Below are 20,170 nucleotides of genomic sequence, written 5' to 3' on the forward strand. Positions count from 1 at the left end.
TTCATGATGTAACCCACTCTTATCTTTCTAGTCTTTATAACTTACCCACTCCCTACTCACCACCCCCACCCTTCTGCAATCCAGTGACACTGGTCTTGCTCTTCCTGGAATAAGACACTCTATCTCATGATCATGGGTATTTTTTTATTTGCTTTGTCCCAGGCAGGTAGTACTCTCCTTCCTAATTTTGGCATCCTTCAAGTTCTGCTCTATCCCCACTGAAGGTTAAAGTCTTCCCCTCTAAAAGACAACTTGGTCGTGTAGTAGATAAAGTGCTCAACCTGGAACCAGAAAGATCTGAGTTCAACTCTGTCCTCAGGCAAATATTACTAGCATTGTGACCCTGAGCAAGTCACTCAAACTGCTGGGCTTCAGTTTCCTCATCTGTAAAATAAGGTTAATAACAACACCAAATTCACAGGATTGTAGTAAGGAACAAAGAAGATGACTTCAAAGCACTTATCATAGTAAGTACTATAAAATTATTAGCTATTATTATTGACTGCCTCCAACTTTTCCTGCATATTTTCCATTTGTATATACATGTCTGCATTTTGTGACCCCCTATTAAATGTGTGCTCCTTAAAATCTATGTCTGACCTTTCTTTGTATCCCTTGAATTTAGCAACTATGCCTGTCAAGAGTCAAACAATAAATGCTTAATAATTGCTAAATTGTTTGATAAGTGACTCCTTTTAAATTGTTCTTATATGAGATGGTTCTCAGAATGAGAGAAGGAAGAATATACTGTGAAATATAATTGATCTAAAAATGGAAGATATAAACTTTTTTTAAATGTTAAGCCTATTTATACAATTCAATCCAGATTTTATCCAAATATAAATGGGACTAGGCAAGTTCTTCTGACAGCTTATCATATAGAACAGTGGATTTTAAAATCAGAAAAACTGTTCACATCTGCCTCAGAGACTTAATAGTGAAGGAGTCTTAAACAATTAATTTAATCCCTATGCCTCAGTTTCCTCATCTGTAAAATTAGGATAATGATAGCATCTGTTTCACAGTATTGTGAGAATCAAGTGAGATGATGAATGTAAAAAACTTAAAAAGTACTACATACAGAGGACCTTTTATTATGAATTCCCCCTTCCCTGCTTCACTAACACTTTCCTTCTTGTTAGACAGCCTTATCCTTTCCTCATCCTCTCTTTTTCTTCTAGGGTATGGATTGTTATGATTGAGGAATTCATCACCAAAGTCAGGCTATAATAGGAAATGAGCTTCTCCTTAAACAGTTAGACAGGTTCTCAAAAAGAAGACATGGTCTGTTGCCAGACTTGAAATCTTTCTAACATGATAGATCCTTTGGATCTTCTCCTTTTCTGATGATTTTGATATTTTTTATTTTCCTCTCTTTTTAGATTGTTACTAATGATTTTTATCAGTTATGTTGGTTCTTTAAAAAAACTAGTTTTATCATTTCTTTTCTTTTTTTTTTGACTTTCAGTTTTGGGTGTGTTAATTTGATTTTCTATCTTTTAAATTTTAAACAGTCTCTTAATCCCCTCCGTTTCTATTTTATTATTTTTTAAGAGATATCATTTTCCTTAGAAGACTAGTGACATCTCCAAATTTTGGCTTATTCTATTGCAGATGCTCTTTTTAAAAAACATTTATTATGAAATCTCATAATTTATCATAACTTATTCTGTATAGGTCTACATATTTTATTCTATCATAAAGGATTTGTCTAGTATTTATTTTTTTGTATTTATTTATGATTTTTTTGTCCTATAGAGTATATAAAAGTGGACGGCTAGGTGGCGCAGAGGATAGAGCACTAGCCCTGGAGTCAGGAGTACCTGAGTTCAAATCTGGCCTCAGACATTTAATAATTACCTAGCTGTGTGGTCTTGGGCAAGCCACTTAACCCCATTGCCTTTCAAAACCCTAAGAAAAAAAAAGAATATATAAAAGTGCCATTCATGTTTAGAAAAATATATATTCTTTAATGTGCCTATTCAGAATATGTCTTTCAAATATAATTTTTACAAAAGTCTGTTCAACTTTATGTTTTATTTTTTGCTTATCTTTGTTAGATTGTGTATCTCTGAAAGAGGAACATTAAAATCTGCTATATTTATTATGTTATTATCTGTGTCTGCTTGCAATATGATTACCTATTCTTTTATAAATTAAGATACTATGGTATTTGGTGCATTTATTGATAATAATATTGTTTTATTGTCTATGGTACTATTGAGTATAACATACTTTTGAGCATAATCATAGCTGATAATGTAATTACATTTCTGTTTTTTAAAAAAAAATCTAGGGGTGGCTAGGTGGCACAGTGAATAGAGCGCTAGCTCTGGAGTCAAGAGTACCTGGCTTCAAATCTGGCCTCAGACACTTAATAATTACCTGACTGTTTGGCCTTGGGCAAGCCACTTAACCCCATTTGCCTTGCAAAAAAAAAAACCTAAAAAAAAATCTAAGTCATGGTAAGTTTTGTCATATATTCTTATTTTCTTCTGGGTATCTTTAGTTTTTAAATGTGTTCTTTTTTTGCAGAAAGTTGTTAGATTTTGCTTTCTTATCAATTCTATTGTTTTCTTTCTTTTTATTGGGAAGTTTAATTCATTCATATTTATAGTAAAACTGTTAATGAGAGAAATGATTATTAAATAACCAATTATTGGGGAGAGCCAGGTTTTCTTCCCTTCCTATTTTCTTATTTTCTACTAAATCAAGCCAATCTCTGAAAGACATTGCTGATAATGAGACTGGATTAACTTTCTTCTCATTCTTGTTTGGACTCCACTCAAGTAAGGAAGCCCATTGTGTTCTATTCAGACTTGGAAGGGAAGAAGGAGGGAGTGAATCTTTTGTCTAGATTGTTCCAAGTTGGGATGATTTGGGAGAAAGAGTGAACAGTCACATCCCCCAGCCCTCATCTGAATACTTCTATCTCTCATTATAATATTCATTTTCTAATTACTTGTTAATCAATCAGAGTTGATTTCCACCTACTCTTCCAAAGGCCTGTAATCACTGAGTGATCCCCCTGAGGGGATTTAGGCATTTTAGAGAGTCATTGACCCCTTCTATTCATTATTCATTAGCATAATTAATAAAATAATTAATAGAAACTATGTCTCTCAAATTTTTATACATCACATTAAATTTATATTTTCCTTCATTTTAAGATTTGAATTATTCCTTTTCTGAGCCCATACTTGGTCCTGGATTTCACCTACATGTTAGCTGCACTCCCTTATTTACCTTTGCCTTATTTTAAATTTTTAAAATTCACTTGAATATTCTTCTTTCCTTCTTTCATTCTGTTATAAATGGCTCATAATTATAAAAATTTAGTCTGGAGCGATTAAGTAGCTTTTATTAATTAACTTTTCTGTAGAAAAGGGCTATCTTCCCTAGAGGGAAAAAGTCCTGAATTGTGGCAATGTTTAATCTTATATACTGTTTGAAAGACTTTCTCCTCCCCTCTGGATCAACCCTTGCTTAGAATCCTTAGGGTTACAATCTAATAGATATGAAGAGCCTCAATTGTCACTGAGGGAGTGTAAATGAACCTCATTAGGCAAGCACACTTGCAGAGGTCAGGGACCCTAAATCAATTCAGGACAATTTGGAGCAAGCCTCGTGTAATCTCAGGTCTGATCAGCTCTGACCCCTCCCAGTTGTGATTAGTTGGAGTCAATTCTTTGTCTCCTCTTTTATCTAACTCTCACTTATCTGCACCTAGGCTACAGACAGACTCCAGTCTTTGTGATGTATATATGTAGATAGATAGATACTTTTAACTAATAGTCTCCTCCCTATGGAAACCTAGCACCCTATATTCCTCACAATTCTTTTCTCTTTTTTTCTTCCTCATTCTTTTCTATCTTCCTTCTTCTTTTCCTTCCTTCCCCATCATCCAGTAACACTAGTGTCATTGTAATTCCTCACACACAAAACTCCTGGAACATAGTAGATTCTTAATAAATGCTAATTAACCAGACCCTTCAAAATGAGATTTTTGTTTTGCTTGACCTATTTGTTATAATGGTTTTCTTTTTATTATTCTTTTCCAATGGAGGTGAGAAGTAGGAGTAGGAAAGAGAAGGGAGAAAAAATAAAACTTTGCTCATCAATGTTTAATTTAATTTAAAAAATGATTGGTCAACAGTATCAAAAATCTGCAGAAGTTAAGAAGGTTGAAGCAGTGAATAGAGCACTGGCCCTGGAGTTAGGTGGGTCTGAGTTCAAATCCATCCTCAGACATTAAATAATTACCTAGCTGTGTGATCTTGGGCAAGTCACTTAACCCCATTGCCTTGCAAAAAAAAAAGAAGTCAAGAAGATTAAATTGAGGGAACCTGTCATAGCTCTTTCTGTTCTAAATATAAAAGACCATTGTAGTTTAAGATATTGTTCATAATGTAGAGAGAGCCATGTCATTAAGGGAATAAGAAGGATGGAGAAGCTAGGGCAGCAATTACAATTCCACCTGCACTTAGGAATTTCACTATAGTAATAGTTCTGTTGAGTTTCCCATTAAAGTGAAAGCTCTCAGAGGGTAGAGTCTTGTTTTTGCCTTTTTTTTAAATCCCCAGCATTTAGCCCAGTGACCAGCACATAATAGATGTTTACTGTTTACTGATTGCTTGATTTCTGATCATGGTCCCTTTCCTTGCTCCCTCAGAGATATTTGACTAGGCTTCTGGTCCTCTGAGTCCATTGTTGTGTCTTGTTCAGTTCATTGATGTTTCTTATCTAAGGCCTGATTATAACACAGCTGCCTAGGGAACACTCTATTCTTCCATTTCCCTTGAGATTGAAGAGTGAACAAACATGCAAACAAAACTTAACACATCCAATATCCTTCTCAAGGCCTGTTCTCAGCTACAGCTTAGTCTGTGGTATTGGGGAGACAACCACCACCTATTTAAATCTAAGGGGATTACATAGCCTGAGAGAGGGGTTGGGGGGGGGGGGGGATGGAGGGGATGTGTGCTGATGGTCTCTGGGCTTAATCTACAGAGAATCTTCAATTCTTTAATTCCAGGCAGGCTAACAGTAGCAGTGCTTTAGTCACACACTGCTAAAACCAAAGGGATTCGGTGCTCTGATCCTCCTTCCTCATATAAATCTTGGGGGGACTGTCTTTATAGATGGTATGAGCAGGGTGCATAAACAATCTGAAAGTATCAGATTTACTCTCTTTTTCCTCTTTGACTCTTACCGCTAGTTTTTGCTAATGGAAGAATCATCTCCTGTCCATTTAAAGATTTGACTCCTAACTCACTTCCCTCCTCAATCTTACTCACTGAATTCATATTCCTAGATGCAAAACAGAGCAAATAAACAAAGTTTTCTTGCAGGTGAACTGGTATAGACTGAGGGTAGGTGGGGGGGGGGGGGTCTACCCCAAGCATGTGAAGTTTTCCATTGTTGGAATGAGTGGATGAGAACTCTTCATTCCAAGGGTCATGAAGGCAATTGAAGCAGATGCAATGGAGCTCTTAGAGCTTGGTCAGACATCAAAGACGCCAAGGTCCATTCACTGATTTTGAGCCATCACCAGGGTCTTGACTCTGTGTTCAACTCTGCCTCAATTAAATCTTATTTATGCACAAATCAAAAGACTTCATATTGATATCATTTTGGTCTTCTTGGATAACTAAGGACAAAAACCACACAGAAATCAGCATTTAATAAAACAAGCTCCTCATTTCAGGTTATAGTGACATCACAGCTGGGAAATAGGGTCCCTTTTTCTTTTCTTCCTCCCCACCCCCAACTTCCACCCCCATCCTTTATCCTCATGATCCTAGATGGAAAGATGAAAAGGGGGTAGTTGCACAGTTAATAAAGAACAGGTTTCCATGGATTAAGTTTCTAGAGAGGAACAGAGGGAGTAACCAGTAGGCTTCCAAAGAGACCCAGGCATCTCACAATGACAATTGTTCTGCCTCTCAGCTCTTCAGTACAGTCTTTTTTTTGGTTGTTGCTTTTGCAAGTCAGTGCGGTGAAGTGATTTATCCAAGGTCACACAACTAGGTAATTATTAAGTGTCTGAGACTAGATTTGAACTCAGGTCCTCCTGATTCCAGGGCTGGTGCTGTATCTACTTAAGTCACCTAGCTACCCCTTCAGTACAATCTTAATTTGAATCTAGTCAGTATTTCCCTGAGGGCCTCTGCTAGTGATGCTCAGCAAAGAATCCCCCAATAGTCTGCCATCACTATCATATCTGCACTTGATTCTTTTAGGCCACCCTAACCTCTTTTCCCCAACTCCTCCATGGAAGTGTATCATTCTTCCAGCCCCCTCAGAACAGAACCAGAAGGAGTTGAAGCAAGAGCATCAATTTTCCTTCTTAGCCTCTGGGCCCCCATAAGTAAGGCTGGGATGTTATCCTCACAAGCTCCCACCAGTGCTTTTTTTTTCTTTTTTGAAGGGGTGAATCACTTTATTTCTTTTCATTTTTTATTTATTTATTTTAAAAATTCATTTTAAAGTATTTTGAATTCCAGATTTTCTCCCTCCCATCCATCCCTCCCCAAGTCATTATGGCAAGCAATATATGAAATATACATGTGATCATCTGGAAACACTTTTATATTAGCCATGTTACAAAAAAAAGCAAGAAAAATAAAGTAAAAATATATATATTTCAATTTGTCCTCAGAGTTCATCAGTTCTCTCTCTGGAGGTGGATAACATTTTTCATCATGAAACTGAAATCATGGTGGATCTTTATATTGATCAGAAGAGTTGCCTTTCACAGTTGATCATCATAAAAATATTGATATTGTCATAGATAGTAATCTCCTGGTTCTGTTTTGAAGCCGGGCATAGAGAAAATGATGTAATATTTTGAGGTTTTTCTGTACTGTGAAGGGTGTTCTCTGTTGTTCTCCATTTCCTAAACCATGTTGGACTTTTGGTTACACCCTTTGGGACAAGAGAGGGTTTACAACCTCTCATGCCCAATGAATACTGTCTTAGCCACCCCTTGGGGACCACCCCTGTGATTTATGCATTGGAGATACCTGGAGCCAGGTGCTAAACCACCCCCTCAAGCACCTCCTTTGTCCCCCCCCCCCCAAAGGTGTTGGAGAGGACTTCCATCCAACTCTCTTTTTTCCTTCTTGCTTTCCCTTCTTCTGCTCTCTCGCTCTCTCTAAATTAGATCTATATGGTTTGGCCATGTGGCTGGAACAATATGACCCCAGATCCATGTGTCTGGATCTCTGTTGATCTATATTTCTCTTCTCTTTCTCTCTTCTAAGCTTCTTCTCTTTCCCCTTGTCCCTTTTTTAACTTGACTGCTTCTAAACTTCCCTTTTCCCTTTTTAATTTGACTACTTCTAAGCTTCTAAGCTTCTTCTTTTTTCCCTTGACCACTTGACCACTCCTTTCCCAGCTTGTATCAACCAATATGGCCTCAACTCTATGTGGCTGGATCTATTTTGCTCTAAGCTTCTTTCCTTCCTTTTTCCTCTTAAGCACATTAGACTTTTTAACCTCAACTTCTGCTAATCAGTCTGTCCTTTAAGTAGCTCACTATCTTGATGCTTCTCCAGAGAGCTTAACCTGTGGTCACCTGTGATGTTTATGTAGTAATTTGTGAATTTTGCAGTAGCCTATGAATTAAAATCTAAGCTTTTCTTAACTGCAGGATCTGATGGTTTGTGAGTTTTTCACTTAAGAAATGAACCATTTTCCTGTCATCGGGTTCATAAAATTCTTCCCAGGTTTTTTGAAACTATCCTGCTCATCATTTCTTATAGTACAATAGTATTCCATCATCATCATAAACCACAACTTATGATATTCCTCAACTGATAGGTAGCCCCTTCATTTCTGATTCTTTCACCACAAAAAATGCTGCTTCATTTAGAGCTCAAACCAGCTTACCACGAAGCAAAGACTGAAATAATTTAGGCAAAAACAGGCAACTGACTCAGGTATTAAACCCATTTAACTCAGGTCTATTCCCAAATGAGTTCCACCTCCACATTTCCCTTAGGGGAGTGCTCTCCTTGTCTCCTGATTATAACTACCTTTTCAGTGGGAGGAGAAAAAGCAATTACTCATGGGAGCTGTTAGGGAAACTTGCCAGGAGCTCTACAGGAGGCTAGACTCCCCTGCAAAGGAGCTGAGTCAATGAAGACTCAGAGAGGATTTGAGAGTCTTGTTTCTTGTCAAAGAAACCTGACAGGAGCTCAGAACCCAGCTGCATAGATTGTCAAAGATTCAGTTTCTTCATGAGTCTGGATCACTTCAGGAGCTTTTTTCAGAGACAAGGAATTGATCTGAGTATAAGTTGATTTGGGGAATAATAAATTTGAGGATTTTTATATTCAAGGGGAGATGTCCTATGGGTAGCTGGAAATATCTATCTTGTCATGCAAATTTAGGGCCAAGTTTGGGGACCAATACCATTCACAGATATTGCTGAAGGTTAGAATAGTTGATTGATGCCCACAACAAGTACAGGTTAGAAAAGTACAGCAGTTTAGTCAGAGATAGAGGAACATGAGATCCCCCCTGCCCCTACCTTCTCACAGGTGAATTTATCTGATGTTGACTTGGATGAGTAGTGAGACATACTCTCTTGTCTATGGCAAAGAACCAGTGGTGGGATTCAATTCGGTTGATAACAGTTTTACCTAAGTTTTTGTTGAATTCTGCAAACTGGTTGTTAATGTATTTGGTAAAATGCCTTAGAGTTTTTGGATCTAGTCTGTGGGGCAACTGTATTGTTGCTGGTAGGGCAATTATATAGGGAAAAATGAACCAGTGGCAAAAAAAAATCTTTAATTTCTAAAAATTACCCAGGAAGACCTATTCAAGATGAGGAAGGTAGATAAACCAGTGCTAATTAAAATTGAGATGGATAGATAATATTGTGAAAACAATGTGAGAAAAATGATTACTTTATTACAAAATTAATAACCAATTTTATATGTAGAAGCCATAGATCCTATTTTGATTATTAATAACCAATTATTAGTAGGTTACCACTAATAAGGAGGGTTTTTTCTCTTTTTAATTCCTCATTCAAAGGTCAGTCCTTTTTGAAAGTCATGACTGACAGTGAGAGTACTCAGTCTTAAGCAGGACCTCTCAAATGGGAGAGCTTATTTCTCAATAAAGGTTAAGAGAATCTAGTCTAGGTGAATTCCCACTCATTGTTCAACAACTTCAGTGGTTTGGGTGGAGATGAATTCCCTTCTCCAGATAGCTGGAAGAAGCTGTCTCATCAAGCCATATTGTCTGAAGGAAGAGCTGAAGAATTTTTGCCTACCTCCTCATTAATATGCCTACCCTTTCATTAATTGTTAACCAATTAGAGATGATTTTTACCCTGAGATATCCCATTTTCCAAAAGTGATTAAAGATTCAACAACTTTAATGTGGGATCTTTGGTTATAGAGAGAACCACTGACCTCAATTAATCGATTATTTGCAAATCTAATTAATAAATTAGTAAATTAGTTATTAATTCACCAGAAATTCTGTCTCTCAGAATTTTCATTCATTTCAAAGAAACATGAACTTGGACAGACTTTGCTAATGGAGGACAGAAGGCCTTGCCTGGTATTTTATGGTCCATGGAGTCATGAAGAGTCAGATACAACTGAATGACTTAACAGCAACAACTAACTAGAATTTGGTGAATTCTACATTTATCGGGCAGAAGTGTTGGTTAGAGAAGTTGGGTGAGATCACCACTCAGTGTTGGGGTTTGAAACTTCAAAATATCAGGGTTCAGTAATGGATGTCTGAGAAAGTATGTATGCTCTCCCCCAGGAAGATGTATGCTCTCTCCCAGGAAAATTGGTATTTTATTGGGCACTGTGATGCCACAGTGGGCTGAAAGCTAAGAGACAGTCTAGCAAAAAGGGAACTAGCATATTCTTGTTTATACAGGGAGAGGAGAAGGAAGAAAAGAGAAGAAATGATCTCAGATAATTATCTGTTTGAAGTGGGTCAGGATGTCAGAAGTTGACACTAAGAGATAGAACTTTTTTTTAAGGTTTTTGCAAGGCTATGGGGTTAAGTGACTTGTCCTAGGTCACATAGCTAGGTAATAAAGGGTCTGAGGCTGAATTTGAACTCAGGTCCTCCTGACTCCAGGATGGGTGCTCTATCCACTGCCCCATAGAACTTCTAATTAAGTTATAAAACATGCTTGTAAAGAAGGGCTTTTGAATATAAATAAGAGCCCAGGTATTGATTATAGATGATTAAATCTTAAGGTACTAGAGAGCAATATGGAACTATGCCCAAAGAGAAATAAAACTGTTCCCACTCTTTGACCCAGCAATTCTAATTCTAGATCTATATCCAGAAGAAATTATTTATAAAAAAAAAAAAGGGAAAAGTCCCATATGTTCCAATTCTTTTTGTAGGGGCAAAGAATTGGAAATTGAGGGGATGCCCATCTATTGGGGAATGACTAAATAATTTATGGTACATGAAAACTATGGAATATTATAGTTCTATAAGAAACCATTGATGGTTGGACTCTACAGAAGCATGGAATGACTTGTGGGATATGATGCTGAGCAAAGGGAGTAAAACCAAGAAAACAAAGTACACATTAACAGCATTGTGAGATGAACAACCTTGATGGAAGCAGCTCTTCTCAGCAGTTCAGAGAGCTAGGACAACTGTATTAGACTGGCTATGAACAATGTTATCCCCATTCAGAGGAAGAAAAACAAAACAAAACAAAAACATACACACATACACACACACACACACACACACACACACACACACACACACACAAACAAAACCACAAACCTTCAGAATCTGATAAACACATTATGAAAATTATCTCTTAGGTATCTCTTTCACTTGATCCTAATTCCTCATACCAAAAATAACTATCTGTAAACATGTTTATCAAAAATATGTACAATGCTACCCTGACTACCGAGGGGAAGGGGGATGGGAAGGGAGGGTGGAAGGAAATTTTGTAACTTAAAAATATACATGTGCATATGGATGAAAATAAATAAATAAACCAAAAAAAGGGAAAAAATTAAGTCTGAAGGCAAACATTTTTATTAGGTTAAAGGGAAAAGGTAACCTTAAGCACTGGATACTGATAACAATCAGAAGACAAAAAGACCTTGGGCAAAAGGCAGGGGTAGGGATTGTAGGATCAGTAATGAAGTCACAGAATTCCTGATTCTGGCAAGTATCCCAGAATGACACTGAAGGTTAGGGAAGGGGTTTACTAATTGGGACCCCATTATAAGGACCCTTCAAACTCTTAGCTAACTCAGGCCTAATCCAGAACATGTAACATGGGACTGACTTTAAGAAACAGTCTTCAGATAGATTCTTTTCCCTTAGTTACATTAAGGGAGGTATGGTAGGTTAATGCACCAAAATAGACAAATGAAACAATAGGTTGAAGTGGAATAGTGAGGAGTAGGATGGTTTACATGGGCCTTGGGGAACTTCCAATCTACCTGAGTTCAATCTGACATTCTAGCCCAACCAAGATCTTCGATTTCTTCCACCTTTTTCAACTGAAGAACTCTCCAGACAATTTCAAGTACTGAAATATGCCCTTAGTATTCATGGGAAGAAATAAGATATAAACATGTATTTTTCCTTTCCTCTATGGTTTTTAAATCTCCTCTTAGAATTTGTATGAATTCTCAAAAAAATCTTCTAGGATTCATCTAGTATTAACCTTTTTTTGTGTCATAGACACCATTAGCAGTCTGGAGAACCCTTTTTTATATTTTTATTTGAATTTTATTTATTAAATATTTATTTATTAATGTATTAAATATATATTTAAATTTATATATTTAGATTTATTAAATATTTATTTAAATTTATATATTTAGATTTATATTTTTTCCTATCCAAATTTATAGATATATCCCCACCATGAAATCTATCCTAATTTAAGAAGCTATGATCTAGTTTAATACCTTCACTTTACAAATGATGAAATTGATACTGAGAAAAGATGAAAATCTTCCAAGGCCACAAGATGTAGTTAGCAAATGGGCAGATCTGGTATTAACACTTGAACTTCCTAACTCTATTGCTCTTTCTCCTATGCCACATTTTGGCTTTTCTCTCTGGATAATGAAAAATTAAAATTTTATCTTCTTGAAAATCTCACCCAGATCCTTTCCTTCTGGTATTTCTTCTGCTCCTCTAGCATTATCATCTGAAGCCTGTTCTCCTAGAAGATAATTTGTCTGATTTAAATGTATTAATTAGGAATATTGTTCAATATGTAGAGTATTATAGCAGGCAATCTGAATTGCCAATAGAGTTTTCTAATTCACCACCCTCCTGGAGCATCATATTCTTCCCTCTCAAACTCCCATTTCTTTTTCTTGTCTGCTTTGCAGCAGTTTCTCAGGGTAAATAAAATTGTCTGTCTCCTAGACCCATCACAAGTGTCAGCTTCTTTCCCATGGAACTAGGTAAACCTATCTAGTTTCTAGGGGTGGTGTTAAATTTGAGTAGTGTCTGACATGTGAGAAGTCCTCTCCAGGGAATGTGAAAGGTAATAGAGGATGCTTTGTTTTCCTTTTTTGATGCATCCCATCCGATTCCTTAACACTGTAATCTGATGGTTGGGGAGAAGAGATCTGAACAAGGTGATAGTAGCACTGTCCAATATAATCTAGGGTCTGGGATACTTAGGTAGTTTCAACACTAGAAGAAAAAGAAATCTAGGACTATTCAAATGTGAGCCAGCAGACCTCTCTTCCTTGGTAATTTTACAGCCCTTGTTCCAGTCTCAGGGGAATCAAGCAAGTTAGAGAGAAATCTGTGACTTCCAGGCTATGAACAAATACTGAGAAAACAATTCCTTTGCTCAAGTTTTGGACTCTTTTTTAAAAAATAAATCTATCAGTAAGTATTTACTGAATATAAATTATGTTCAGGACTTTATAAAAGTGAACTGAGCTAGTCAAAGATCAAACACAGAATCCTCTGCTCCACTTTCATTATCTATTGGATTTTTCTTGGGGTTCTATTCATCAGGATCATGGGTGAGATTACTGGGTAGACTGATTAGATTTGCTCTGTTTTGTGACTTCATGTTATTTCCTAATCCATAAACTCATAAGCTATTTCTCTATTGCATTCATCAAGTTGTATTACAGTCATTTCCTGGACTACAGGCTCTGAGAGAGTGGGGATCATGGCTCATCTGACTTATCTGCTTTGTATCTCCCTCTATGTGGTACTAAGGCTCTTCCATTTGGCTTCAACCTACCTTTACAGGCTCATTTTTTTTTTTTTTTTTTTTAGTTTTTACAGGACAAATGGGGTTAAGTGGCTTGCCCAAGGCCACACAGGTAGGAAATTATTAAGTGTCTGAGGCCAGATTTGAACTCAGGTACTCCTGACTCCACAGCCAGTGCCCTATCCACCACCACCTAGCTTCCCCTCCAGGCTCATTTTTAAATGACATAATGATTGTAATAATTGCTTGTTCCTTCTCTTTCTATTACAATGATGATGATGATGATGATGATGATGATGATGATGATGCTTGTCCTTTGTTAATGAAGAAGATGAGGTGATGCCATTGTTGTTGATGGGATCAAGGGTAACCAGATAAGCACAGGAATTTGGGGGCCACTGAAAAGGCAGATGAATTCATAGTCTCTCTGGGATATTAAAGCTGCTCAGGATTTCATTATAAAATATAGCAATGTTAACAGAAGCCCTTAAGACAGAATGAAGAACAAAGGCCTAGGAGGCAGAGAGTGAGGCAGAGACAGAGGGAGATAGGTAAAGAGAGAGGGTAGAGGGATAAGAACAGTCAAGAAAAGTTGACTGGATTGGGGGAGCTGGTGCTTGGAGTGGAAGTCCAACTCAGATTTTATAGCCTTGCCCCTTCTCTGGGCTCTGAGGGCAAAAAGGGGAACTCCCCCTTTACACAGGGAATCAGAGGATTGAAGACTGAGATCAGGTTACAAATGTAATATTAAACAATGAAACAATGGGAGTCAATTTACATCTCATGAGTGGGGAACCTCCACCCATTTAAACAAGATTTAATAGCATTTGGGATAAAATCCACAATTCTCTCATAATTCTCTGCATCACCATGATAGGCATATAAATTGGATTTGAGGGAGGGAGGACTGTGCTAAGTCACCAGTCTTTCTCTTCCAGTGACTTGTGCAAAGTCCCACAGCTAGTATCTAGTGTCTGAGGTCAAATTTGAACTCCTGTCTAATGCTCTATCCACTGTGCCACCTAGCTGCCCTTCAAGAAGATAGTGATGTGATGGGTGTCTCTTATGCAAACACGGGAGAGTACCTTATCCACAAGAATCCAAGAGGCAGCATGGAGAGAGATCAAGCACAGAGTTTTATAGGCCACACAATTGGAGTTAGCAGTGGGTGAAATGGAGAAGCCCACCCCTGGTCAAGACAATGAGGAGTCTGCAGCCCTGCCTTCCCACCCCAGTTTGGTTAGGCAGGAAGTAAACCCAAGGTCTGTTTACATCGCTCAGTGGCCCCCCAGGAGGGGATCTTTGACCCAAACATACAGAGGACTGAGCTCACTTCACCCAGGGACATATTTAATACAGTAAAAATACAAAATTGACTTTAGAAGACCTGGAGAAGCCCACAAGTCACACCCCTGGTGTGGAAGCCTCAGGCCCACTTTTTCCAGAACCCTGTTGGAAGCTTGTCAAGTGACAGATGGACAGAAGACAATCTGATGGTCAAGGTTAACTGAAGAATCTCTGTGGATAGTTGTACATGAAGGATTTCATCCCACTGGGACTCCTGAGCACTCTGGGTTGCAGGCCCCCGAACCACTGACTGGCCTCCTATGGCACTGTATGAATCAGCATAGGATTGTACCCAAGTCTTGATGGCTATTTCTATTCGACCTCACATCTTATAAGTCCTGCTCCCTTCAAGGTACTTCTTATATATCGACTCCCCTGTGACAGAGGCAGGTAGGAGGGGCACTGGAGAAAGGCATAAGAACTGAGTTCAAATGTGATCTCAAACACTTCCTAGTTGCATCACCCTACATAAGTCACTTAACCTTTATTTGCCTGGCACCTAGTGGGTGACACACACACACACACACACACACACACATCTATATACACAAATACTTATTCCCTCCCCTACCCCCATATATAAAGTCTTTCCTGATTCTCTCAGTTGTATTATCTCCTAAAAATTGCAAACACACACACACTTCTTAGCTTTTACAAAGAGAGTAGCTATGATGATGTTATAGTCAGAATAGGCAGCTAGGTGGCTTGTAGAAAGAGTGCCTGACTTGGAGTCAGGAAGAACCAAGTTCAAATTCAGCCTCAGACACTTGCTAGTTCTGTGACCCTGGGCAAATCATTTTTTCCCTATTTGTCTCATTTTCTCTCATCTGTAACATGAACAAGAGAAGGAAATGACAATCCATTCCAGTAACTCTTCCAAGAAGACACCAAATGGGGTCATAAAGAGTCAGACATGCTTAAAAGAACTTAATAGTAAGAACAGAAATTATAAACATCCCTTCACCCCCTGTTTTTCAGGGATACTCTTTGATATATCACCTCAGTCTTCTAGGAAAGCTGGCTGACATTTAAAGCATTTTTCACCCCAATTATGTATTTTCATTTTTTTTTCGTTATTTTTTTGCAAGGCAATGGATTTAAATGACTTGCCCAAGATCACAAAGCTAGGCAATTATTAAAAGTCTGAGGCAGGATTTGAATCTGGGTCCTCCTGACTCCAGGGTCAGTGGCTCTATATACTATGCCACCCAGCTGCCCCTCCATTGCGCCACTTAGCTGCTCTCAATTATGCACTTTCAAATGTGACATAGTTCATGGATAGATAATGTCTCTAGTATCACCAGGTGGATTAAGTCAGTAGCTCTTTAGACTATTGGCTACTGTTTTACCTGTGACCAAATTCCTGGCAAATCTCAGCTTGATCTGTAGCTTCCAAACTTCTGGTACTAGCTGTTTCTATGCATCAAAATTCACCAAGTTACAGTTATACCCAATATTTCATTTAAAAGTAGGAAGAATAGACAATTCAATAAGAAAACTTCCTCAATGGGGACATTAAAGTCTGAGATCTCTCTCTTCCCCTGAGGCTTTAATGCAGTGTTTGCCTCCTCATCTGAGCATAGACAGGCAGAAAGAGGAAGAGTTAGTACTGCAATTCCATCATTAATCCCCTGAAGGGGTCACATGTATTTAAATTTCCTTTCTTGGAACTTAATAAATTTTAAAAATATGATAGCTAGTCCAAACCATTGGAAAAATGCAAGATGAATTCAAATAATGCACTCACTTCAGAGGATTCATTATTGCTACCAACTGAAATTAATTCTATTAACTCTGATATATATTATATTCTATATTCTATATTTACCTGTCTCTACCCTTTTTTTAATTTTACAGTAGAGTATAAACTCCTTGAAAGAGTTGGCTTTTCACATTATATCCCCAGCATGCATAGCCTATGGCAAACAAGAGGCTTTTAAAAAAAATTTATTTTAGGCAATGGGGTTAAGTGACTTGCCCAAGATCACACAGCTAGGCAATTATTAACTATCTGAGGTCCTATTTGAACTCAGGTCCTCCTGATTCCACAGCATCACCTAGCTGCCTCCAAACAAGAGGCTTTTTATAAAAGTTTGTTGAATTTAAATTATTTTTTTTAATGGGACAATAGGGTTAAGGGACTTGACCAAAGATCACACAGCTAATAAGTATCAAGTGGCTGAGGCCACATGGCTGATGCTCTAACTACTGAACCTCCTAGCTGCCCAAGTAATAGATTTTAAAAAATTGAACTGAACTAATGACCATTTTATTAATGAATAATTGCTAAGATGACTAATGAAGTGATTGCTTACCAAGAAATTATGCCTCTCAGACTTTTCATTCAGTGAAATATATATATATTATATATATATAAATACATTCTGTAATACAAGTAGTTAGAAATTCAGCTTTCCTATAAGCCTCCTCTTAAAGACCAAAGTATTTGCCTAATAATCAAGTCAATTAGCATTTGAAAATGGTGCTTAGAGATGCTCCTTTTACTGGAATTTCTGGTCCCCCTCACCTTCCTTCTGCTTCTCCTGCACTTTGTCACCTCCCTAACTCACTTTGACCCTTCTCTGACTAGACAAGTTAGAGGTGATGTTTTAGACCATATCTCCATATGGACAAGTTATTTAAGGACAGAGTAGCCAGAGAGCTAGACCCCACCAGGAATGCTAGTGGGAGTTCCAGACATAAAGCAATATCAATAAATGGGTCGGTTAACCTAATTCTGTTTTGTTTCTCCTTAAGACCAAAATGTCTGGCAATGTTTACCTCTGATGAGGACAAACTCTGGGAAAGTTAACACATATTTAATTCCAAGAAGCCAAAACTGCCAATGAGGATCCCTCCAATGGATATTAATGGACTGTTACTAAAGGAGAAACCCAAAGTGCCTGCTCCACAGATGGCAGGACTGGAGCATCATCTTACTAGATGAAGCCTAACATTAGCATCATAAAACAAAGACCCCCAGTGATTTTGATAAAGAGAGATGCTCCATTTTTGTTATCTTTTATATCATCATTCCTTAGTTTGCACATCTTTTATGCCTGACTGAGCTATTGTACTTTGTCCTTTTAACCAAATTCTCTGCCTCTCTTTGCTCTGTCCATCAGAGAAAGACTAGGCTTTAGGTTTACACCTAGGAAATCCAGGGCTATAAAATTTTGGGGACACTTTTCTTTATAGGAAACAGTAGAATTAGACTCTGCAATCTTGTTCTCAGGACAAAAGTCCAATTTGCAGTCTGGAGAAAAAGGAGTTCACCTGACCCTTTGTTTCAAGTGCCCTTTCATTTCCCTTTGGGCTGCCTTTTCCTCTCTTTCTGTGACCCTTCCCCTAGTCAATTATCCAGGGTCTTTATGCAGTTCAGAGTTACCCACTATGATAACAAATACTTTTTTAGCTCCTTCCATTGAAATCCACTTCAGTGTCCCAATTTTGTCCTGGTTTTCTTAGGTAAATGTGATTAATTCTCACAGTAAGGTGTTAATGATTTAATAGGTTACCCCCTTCCAGATCACATTTGTAACTGGGGATTGCAGTATTGACACTGGTCAACCATAGAAATGTTTTGTGCATTTCTAGTGCCCTAAATTCTGAAGAATGTAGATAGAATAATAAGCTTCTAATTGCCTTCACATTTTAGTGGAGAGAGAGAGAGAGAGAGAGACAGACAGACAGACAGAGAGAGAGAGAGAGAGAGAAAGAGAGAGACAGAGAGAGAGACAGAGAGACAGACAGAGAGAGAGAGAGGTGTATGGTAGGGAGGGAAAGGAAAGGGTAAGGAGAAGAAGGTGAAGAGGAGAAGGGAAAGGAGAAAAGGAAAGATAACAGAATGAGGAAGGTGGAGAGAGTGTGTGTAGAAAGGGGGAAAGCAGTAAGGAAGATGGGAGGGAAGGAGTAGGGAGAGATTGAAAGAAACTAAAAGTATTTAGAAAATGTAAGAACAGTAACTCTAATATCCTTATTTAGAAGTAGCAAATGTTAATTTCACAATCAAGGATGCCTGAGACTATGAACTATGCCCAAAATTGTTAATATTTTATTTTATTGGTTTTTGCAAGGCAATAGAATTAAGTGACTTGCCCAAGGTCACACAGCAAGGTAATTATTAAGTGACTGGGTACAGATTTGAACTCAGGTCCTTCTGACTCCATGGCCGGTGTTCTATCCACTGTACCACCTAGCTGCCCCTATTGTTAACGTCTTAAAGGGGTTTCTGAGTTTAATTTTTTGAGCTAATAATTCTATCTATCCTCATCTGTAACATTTTACTCTTAGGTACTGAACAACAAATAACCTCTCAAATAAATCTGAAGAAAGAATAAAAGCTATTTAATAATTTTTTTTACTCCAAGTTCTTGTTATGGCATTGGTCTAAGTTTCCATTCAAACTGCTTAAAAATAAATACTCAGAACAAACAGATTTGATTTGAAAGGAGATTTAATTTTACCTCCTTTCATTTAATTCAATAAATATTTATCAAGCATCTATTAGGTACAGAGTACTGTGGAAAGTGCTGGAGCTACAAAAACAAAGTCCTTGCCATCAAGGAGCTTACATTTGAATGGAAGAAATGTAATGAAAGAAATGAAATATTTTTGTATTTCCGTAAAAAGAGGAAGGACTCAATTAGTAAAATTCAAAGGAAATAGGTAATCCATATAACTGCATCCTGATGAACAATACCAAGTAGACAAATAGATGTATGTATAAATCAAGAAGATTAACATAGAAATAGGGTGACTTAAGGGTTACTTGGATTCATTATTCTGAGAATGCTTAAAAGTTTATGCATATTAACTTCTCTGTCCTAGGAGGAGTTTAAGGTTCATTAGAATAATGTGGGATGTGTATGGAGGCATGACCAGGGTGGGGGAACATATCAAGGAGTAGCATACAAGAGGTGGACAGGAAATTGAGAATTACTTAATCCCCAGCCAATAAGGGTCTGAGGGAGGGAACTGGAGTTTCAGGGGCAGAGGTAAAAGCTGAGTCTGTCTTTGATGGCATGCATCCATTCCTGAAGGAATGTATTAAATTTTTAAGTTACTTCATTCATCCTAGAGTCTTTATTTTTCTTTTAAAGATTTATTTCTAACATATAACATGTTCATCAACAAGTAAATATAAGGCATTCTGAGAGGAAAGAATCTAACACCTAACATCTAGGAGAAGCAGAGTTTGAGGAAGAAGGGAATTCTATATGGGAGATGGTCTGAACAAATGCCCAAAGGCAAGAGGTAGAATTTTGAGATCAGGGTGAGAATCAGCAACTTGACCCCACTGTAACATGTGACTCATGAAGTGAAATAAAGTAGGAAAGGGATCCAAGAACTAGATTAAGGAAACCTTTAAATATTTAGCTGAGGAGTTTGTATGCTATTTATCTTAGTGCTGCTGATTGTTCAATTATCCACTATGAAGAATCACTCTGAGACATGGGGGTGATCATATTAGGGGCATATCATGGAATGGGCAGACCTTTTAGATTGTAACTCAAACTCTGAGAGCCTATGAACATCCAAGAGGGAGGGGAAAGTGTTTCCGAGGACAATAAATTACCTGACTCCTGAGACTAAGGTATG

The 20,170-nt window shown here is 37.7% G+C and overlaps 1 long non-coding RNA gene across 1 annotated transcript in view; it reads left to right on the top strand.

Annotated features, from left to right (window-relative positions):
* Positions 1 to 20,170, top strand: part of LOC141507304 (uncharacterized) — a 45,560-nt gene that overhangs the window by 23,075 nt on the left and 2,315 nt on the right. The gene's annotated exons all lie outside the window — the stretch shown is intronic.

This window comes from Macrotis lagotis, chromosome 1, assembly GCF_037893015.1.
Source record: "Macrotis lagotis isolate mMagLag1 chromosome 1, bilby.v1.9.chrom.fasta, whole genome shotgun sequence".
NCBI lineage: Eukaryota > Metazoa > Chordata > Mammalia > Peramelemorphia > Peramelidae > Macrotis > Macrotis lagotis.